This window comes from Physeter macrocephalus, chromosome 8 (genome assembly GCF_002837175.3).
Source record: "Physeter macrocephalus isolate SW-GA chromosome 8, ASM283717v5, whole genome shotgun sequence".
Lineage (NCBI taxonomy): Eukaryota > Metazoa > Chordata > Mammalia > Artiodactyla > Physeteridae > Physeter > Physeter macrocephalus.
Window position 1 is genome coordinate 140,453,565 of NC_041221.1, and position 8,056 is coordinate 140,461,620.

At 39.8% G+C, this 8,056-nt stretch overlaps 1 non-coding gene across 1 annotated transcript; it reads left to right on the forward strand.

The window, feature by feature from the left end:
* Nucleotides 1-1,057: 1,057 nt before the first annotated feature.
* LOC112065676 (U6 spliceosomal RNA) lies at nucleotides 1,058-1,164 on the forward strand. The gene has a single exon (XR_002892168.1). It is a non-coding gene; the product is annotated as a U6 spliceosomal RNA (small nuclear RNA).
* Nucleotides 1,165-8,056: the final 6,892 nt, after the last annotated feature.

Consider the following 8,056-nt stretch of genomic DNA (forward strand, 5'->3'; position numbering starts at 1 on the left):
AATTCTTGTGGTGCAAGATCAGAATAGGGGCTTCCACAAAGCAACCCACAATGCTGGGCAGCTTTGGGAGTGCTGGTTGTTCTCCCGGCTTCTCTTTCCCCACTGGAGAAACCAGAGGCTCAGGGAAGAGCTCTCCATGTGGTGCTGCACCGGTCTGAGGGAGGGGCAATACAGTCACCTTGTAGCCATTTCTCTTACCCTTCTAATGCAGACTATCTTGGTCTCTGTGGTATAGGAGGTCCCTGGTGTGGTGTTTATTAGCTCTTGAATTTCTCCAAGATCCATATCTTGAAACCATTCACTCCCCACATTTTTTGTCATATCTATAATCTTTCATGATTTCCCTAATTGGCTCTGTCATAAATCCTGTGAAGTCATGTACATCATCTGGACACAGTTTCCTCCAGCAGGAATTTGTTGTTTGGGACTTGATGGCTTTCACAGATTTTTCTATAAATAATGGTATCTCCACTGGTATAATTCTTCCAGACTTTCATGATGTTCTCTCTATCAGGGTTCTCTTCCATGTTGTTGAGAATCCTTTCCATAGAGTACTGTGTGTAATGAGCCTTAAAGATCCTTATGAGCCCCTGATCTAGAGGCTGAATTAGAGACGTTATGTTTGGGGGCAAGTAGACCACTTCAGTGCCTTAAATGTTGAACTTATGGGGTTCTGGGTGGCCAAGAGCATTGTCCAATATCAAAAGAACTTTAAAAGGCAGTCCCTTACTGGTAAGGTACTTCCGACTTCAGGGACAAAGCATCAGTGGAAACAATCCAGAAAAAGGGTTCTCATTGTCCAGGCCTTCATATTGTACAACCAAAAGCCTGACAGCTGGTGTTTATCTTTTCCCTTCAAGGCTCAGGGGTTAACAGCTTCATAGATAAGGGCAATCATGATCATAAATCTGAATGCATTTGCACAAAACAGTACTGTTACCCTATCCCTCCTGCCTTCAATCCAGGTGCTAGCTTCTCTTCCTTATTAATAAGTGTCTTTTGTGGCATTTTTTATTCCAGAATAGGGCACTTTTGTCTACATTTAAAACTTATTCAGGTGCTCTCTTCGGCAGCACATATACTAAAATTGGAACGATACAGAGGAGATTAGCATGGCCCCTGCGCAAGGATGACACACAAATTCGTGAAGCGTTCCATATTTTTATGGGAACATGTATATGTATAACTGATTCACTTTGTTGTAAAGCAGAAACTAACACACCATTGTAAAGCAATTATACTCCAATAAAGATGTTAAAAAAAAAAACTTATTCAGGCAGATATCCTTTCTCCTCAGTAATTTTCTTAATGGCATCTGGGAACTTGTCTGCTGCCTCTTGGTCAGCAGAAGTTTCTTCTCCCATTATCCTGACATTTTTTAAGCCAAAAATCTTTCTAAAATTGTCAAACCCCATCCTTTGCTGTAATCCAATTCTCCGCTTTAGACGCTTCATCTTCTTTTTGCTTTAAGTTGTCATATAATGACTTCACTTTTTCTCAAATCATACTAGAATCTATAGGTATGCCTTTCTTACAGCAATCCTGCACCCAGATTTTTGATACAAGATAACAAAGGTATTTCACAAGATGTGCAAGGTTTTCGTGCCTGCTGGCATAGCTTCAGCGACAGCTTCAGGACTTTCCTTTCCTCTTTTTATTTAGGTCTTTACGCTGGGTTCATTTATCTTGAGATGGTGGGCAACTGAAATTGCAGACCTCAATCTACAGTGCATATCCAGCAATTTAGCTTTTTCTTGTAATGCCATGACTTTTCTCTGCTTCTTGGAAGCATTTCCAGCATCATTAGTGGCACTTCATATGGGTCCCACGGTGTTACTCAAGGTTTATGGTATTGCGCTATATACGATGAAAAATACGAGAGAATCATGAGAGATCACTTTTACCGTGATGCACAATCTACTGGAGAGATGAACTGCTCACCTGGAGGTGACTAGCATCACCCGGTGTTTTAAACAGGTACTCACAACACTTGAGCTTGCTACAACAGCAGTAGGAGGTGGCTACAAAATTATTACAGGTGTACAGTACCTACTGAACTGAGGGCCCAGTCATGGTGGAGCAGAAACTAGACACCTAGTCTGTGCCTGGCCCTAATTCCTAACTTAGGGAACCATAGGTTTAATAAAAATCATTATTATTTTATGCCACTATAATCTGGAGTGGAGTGTCAATAGATAATCAGAACAAGTGTAGTAACATGGAATAGCTCTTACAGTTAAACAAAAAGCTTAAGAAACAGGTCTCTGAAAACACAGGAGCCAGGAGCTCTGGAAACTTTAGTAACAGAAACCAAAGAAAACTCTCTTCTGGACCCCATCCCATCACATACTACCATTTTCAATGGTTGAGTTACTCTACTCAAGATTAAAATTCCAGGGAGAAACAATCTGATTGGAACAGTTTATGAATTGTTTCCATTCTTACATCCAGGGTGGATTTATCCTAGCTAAATCACTTGGAGTAAGGGTTAGGGAAGGATTCTTTGCTAAAGCAAAATCAAGATGTCCTACCAGAGGAAGGGAGAATGTACTGGGGCCAAGAAAACAACAACCCCAAAATAACTGCAAAAATAAAAATATTTTTAATTACTACTTTTTTACTTGGCCCCTCTGGTATAGAGGGGGAGCATGCTTAAAGTCTTTCAAAATACAAAGTGGCAGCTTTCGAAGAGATTTATATTTGAGCTAATTCTTAAATGTGAGCTAAGGGGAAAAAAGTAACATTCTATTGTTTGAAAGAATTTGAACTTAATTTGTCTGTAACACTTAAGCAAAGAGAATTACCCTTATGCAGTCTTTGGAGGAATCTACCTGTGTTTCATTCATCTGATCATTCAAAGTGCAATCACATTTCCACAACAGGATGCTTTGTGAGCTAACAGCAGATAAGGAGTTTCACAGCAGAGGAGAGCACAAAGCAGTTCATCATCATTTGTTTTTGTAATTGCTTAGAGCCAAGTATCTTTCATTATGTTCAGTGAACCCTCTATATCCAGGCTGTGGAGGCCACCCTGAGCACAGTGGGCTGGGTTATGAATCAGGAGATCAGCTGCCTTTTGCCTTGAGTTAAGAAATTACGCTCAGTTTAGATATAATCAGCATGGATAGGACTAATGTGGATGGGCCCTCCTAGTTTATAAGATTCTGCTGTGTGGGATTTTAAGGGATAAAGGAGATATACTGCACAAAATCTACTCTTGTTTTTCCAGAATTTTACCTTCTAGATTAATTATACCTTTATCCACATAATCCCATTTTTACATATTTTTAAAGAAGGAAATATTCAAACAATTATTAACACAGGATTTAAATGCAATAAATATTTGTCAGGTCTTTGCTAAGTCCCAGATATGGTGCTAGGCACTGAGGTACAATAGAGAACAAGACACGTGAAGTTTCTGACTCCATGGTGGTTACCTTATGTTGGGGGAAGCAGGCAATAAACAAGAAATTTTAGATAGAGATAAATGCTATGAAGGAAATGCAAATAGCTTGTGAAAGAGATTATGAGGTAGAAAGTGTCCAGAGAAGTCAAGACCCACCTCTCTGAGTTGGTGACAATTCACCTGAGATCTAAAGGATCGAAGTGATTCAGGGGGAAAACCTTGCAGGCAGATGACATCATGAGCATAGCAGCCCTGGGCAGAGAGAAAGGCTCAGCCTACATGCTGATAGAAAGCTGGTATGTCTGGAGTTGGGCAGGGAGCAACCGTTCATGGCTTAGCAGGCCATGCTAAGGAGTGTGAATTTCATTCTATTTGCAATGAGAGGCCATTAGAGTGATTCAAGTGGGAAAAATGTTGTGGTCTGATTAACATATTTGAAAAATCACTAGCTACTATGTGGAAGGTCAGTTGCAAGGATAAGACTGGAATCAGGAAGACCAGTGAGAAGACTACTTTAGAAATCCAGGTAACATATAGTGTTGGCTTGGACTAACATGATGATAGTGGCAATGGAGAAAAGTAAACAAAAGATCTCTTTTGGAGGTAGATTTTCTAAGGGATTAGTAGATTTTCATAGTAGATTTTCTAAGGAAGGGATGGAGAGTAGGAAAGTCAAAGTATGGGCAGGACAGGAAGAGGCACAGAGGACTTACTGATTTTTTGTTTTAAACATCAGGGTTGGGGAAGACGTGGAGAACAATACTCAGGGGAGAAAAAATCAAAAGCTTTGTGTTAAGCTACATATGAGACGACTAAGAGACAGCCAGGTAGAGATGGCAAGAAGGAAGATGAACACATCAACCTTGAATTTTGACTTAAGAGTGTAAAAATCCATGGGAAGACCTCAAAGACAGCACGGAACTATTTCAAGAACAACTGGCTACACTGCCGGCTATGGTCTGAATGTTTGTGACCCCACAAAATTCAGATGTTGAAATCCTAACCCCCAAAGATGATGGTATTAGGAGCTGGGGCCTTTGGGAGGAGCATAAACCATGAGACTGGATTCTTATGAGTGGGATTAGTGTCTAAAAAGAGGACCCAGAGAGATTCCTAGCCTTTTTGGCAGTGTGAGGATACAAAGAAAAGTCTGAAACCAGTCGAGAGCCCTCACCCAACCATACTTGCATCCTGATCTCAGACTTCCAGTGTCCAGAACTGTGATAAATACATTTCTGTTGTTTATAAGCTAATCAGTCTATGGTATTTTGTCATGGCTGCTCAGATGATCTCCAGAGAGTCTGTAGGACAGGTTTTCTTTAATGTTATTTACTTGCATCAGAATGACCTAGAGAGTTTGATAAAAATTCATACACTTGAGTCCCACATATCAGATCAGAATCTCCATGGTGGTGCCCATGAATATGCATTTCTAGTAACTCCACAGGTAATTCTAATGCCTTTCAAAATTTGAAGACCTCTGTTCTGAGGTATTGATATTTTTTCAGGAAATTGTACTTCTTGACCCATCTTTCCTTCAAGTTAAAGATACTTCCCTGAAGTTGTTTTAGAGTAATACAGCAATTCTCCCATTTCCTGGTTCATTTCTCTGCTCTTCAGAGGCAGGAGAAACCAAGGGAGCACTAGGAATTCATAGGGTCCTCTGGCTTTGTCCCATTGTCACTCTCTGTTGTGAATAGAAGTGGTTGGAGGAGATTGAGGAATGAGTCATGACTGTTACATTTTATTAAAATCTTCCCAGGCTAGCCAATGATAGTAACTTAAAGAAAAATTGCAATTCATGTAGCTTTGAATCATAGAACATTAGAGCTAGAAAAGATTTTAGAGACAACCTACTGGTTAAGCCAACAGGATCTGTTCATCTCCTGCCTTCTGGATTTACTAACTTGGTGCCCTTACGAGAGTTACTTCACATTTCTGTACCTCAGTTTACTCCTCTATAAATTGGGGAAATAACAATACCCACTTCACGGTGTTGTAAAATAATAGAACAAAGACTGATACAAAACTACCGATAATCAGAAAGCCATATAATTTTTGAGCCAGAAGAGGCTGTAAATACATCGAATACATTCACACTGTAGGTAAGGAAAATAAGACTCACAGCTGGTTTGGTGGCAAATGAGAACTAGAGGCCAGGTTTTAAAGGATTCCATCGCGATAGAAATCAAAAATTTGATTTCATTCCATATCCATTTCTCTGTGTAAACCACAGATGACTTAGGAGAAGCACCCTTTCCTGATACTTACTTATGAGTTTAAAAGAATAAAAAGTCTTGCCACACTGCTAGAGAGCATAAATGCTTTCAGAGGATTGCCTGATTCACTGCATTGAGGTTTTGCACTTGAAACATCAGCCCACTGTGTAGTCAGGCCAAGTCCTCATTCAAGTTCGTGGTCTGGAAGCATTTTAGGACAAGTAGGGAAAACAGACAGGTATGAATATAGTGATCAATTTAGAAAACCAGTGTCAGTTTCCACTGTTTTGGGACCATCAACCAAACATCTTTGATGCCCAAAGTCTTTGTGAAGTCACAGGAAAACCCAAAAACAGCAACTCTTCTGAAACTGTGTAAATAACACCCAGGCTCAGTGGGTATAAAGGGAAGCAGCTGACAATTTTGCTGCTGTATCTCTGCCTTGAATGTTTGGGGTTGGTTTTGTGCCTTGGTTATCTTAAGGCCTTTTTTCTCTTCTTTCTCATTTCTTTCTTTGGCATTTTGATATGGCTTACTTATGAATCCTAGAGAAGTCCCATCTTAGGGACAGAAGCTATAAGAATGGAAATTGGTTTCTAAGGAGCCTCTGAACACTAGCCATGTAATAAATGTCACTGGTGTTGCTGTTCTCTTCTGATGGACTACTCGTGCCTTATATTTGACAGCTAATGAGCTCCATTAATCAAACCGAGGAACAAATGCTATTTCCCACCCTCCCCTCCTACCTGACAAGGTGAGGGGTTATAACCCTCTCCCTGGCAGACTGATAGCACCGAATAGGAGCAGAATAACACGGAAAGCTGGAAGGTTAATTAAGGTAGTACCCAAAAGTTGTTTGTAAATGAATTTAATTAACCTGTGATCCCTTAAAATTAGAATGTTACAACTAGAATGAAGACAAATTTTATTCTGCTATATTTTTTTAAAACTTCATCTTAGAAAATAGAAACTGAGTAAGTCTCTGGGTAAAAAGTAGTAGGGAGGGTGTTAATTACCACCTGGGCTCTTTCAAATCTATCCTTATTTTCTGTGTATCTCAGAATGGATGATTTCCATTCTTGGAGGAAGAATTTGTGACAATAACATCTGTTGTTGTTGTCAATCACCCAGGTTTCTGGTAGCATACTCCCTCACCAAATGCATGTGCTATTCACCCCCATCATGATTAAGCACAAGTAACACAGTGAAGAAAGGCAATAAGAGTATGGCTAAGGGAGTGATTCAAACTGCCCAAGTCCAAACCCAGCCTCTATAACTTCCTAGAAGTTTGGCCTTCAACAAATTACTGAACTTCCTCTCTAGCTCTTGTTTTCTCCTGTCTATAAAATAGGGATACCAGTAGCATGCACCATAGGGGATTGTGAGAAGACTTAAAAGATACAAAGCCTAATGCATGTGAATTATTGAGTACCAGGTCTGGAACATAGTAAGCTCTTTTTGAATGCCGATTATTTGGCAGGGTTGGTTTTTTTGTTTTTGCTTGTTTTGTTTTAACATGGGGCCCATAACACCTGGAAATAGAATTCTACTGATGGGTTTTGCGGGGGGTCCCTTAAATACCCTGTAAATATGTGCCTACATTTATGCTACATGTGTATTCTTTCTGGAGGAGAAAGTTCAGTTTTCAAGAACTTCTTAAAAGAGGACTGCAACCCCAATATGGTAAAGAATCACTCCCAGAAGACATCAAAGACCTCATCAAGTCTGTTTGACTGCTGGGGCCAATACAATGAACATATAAACTGCTGAGCTATTACTGGTTCTTGAAAAGTAAAGGCTCCTGCAGGCCACTCTGTCCAATCCCTTTCCATTCTTCTCCCTGGCCCAGCCTAATACAAATGAAAAGAACACAGACTACAGCACTCTGAAAGTCATCGTATCACTAGGAGCTAGAGTGCTGAAGGAAGGCTTCCCATACAAGGTGGGAGTGGAGTTGGTAATGGAAGAAAAGCCTAGAGTCAATGTGAACTGGACTAGAACACTGTGTGACATAGATAACCTTTGGTAGTAGAGGATAGAATTTTAAGTTAAAACACAGATGCCCTTTATAAAAGTATAATAGTTATATATATACTTAAATATATACATAACTATTTAAAATATAGGTTTGATATTGAATATAATATGATCATATAGATTTTAATGCTTAGTATATGGCTCTGGTAGGTACTTATGTTTCTTTTAGGTGAGTCAAATACACGCACACACACACACACACACACACACACACACACACATATAATAAGAACATCGCTGCACTTCAGATATGGCAACATTAGGACAGCTGAACATGTGTAGCTGAAGTTTTTGAAACAGGAGCATAAGTGCTTGGGCATTCCTGGAAGGGGAATTTTGTCACCAAGTCAGGGAGGCAAGAACACATCTGGAATATTCTAGAGATAGTAGAGTA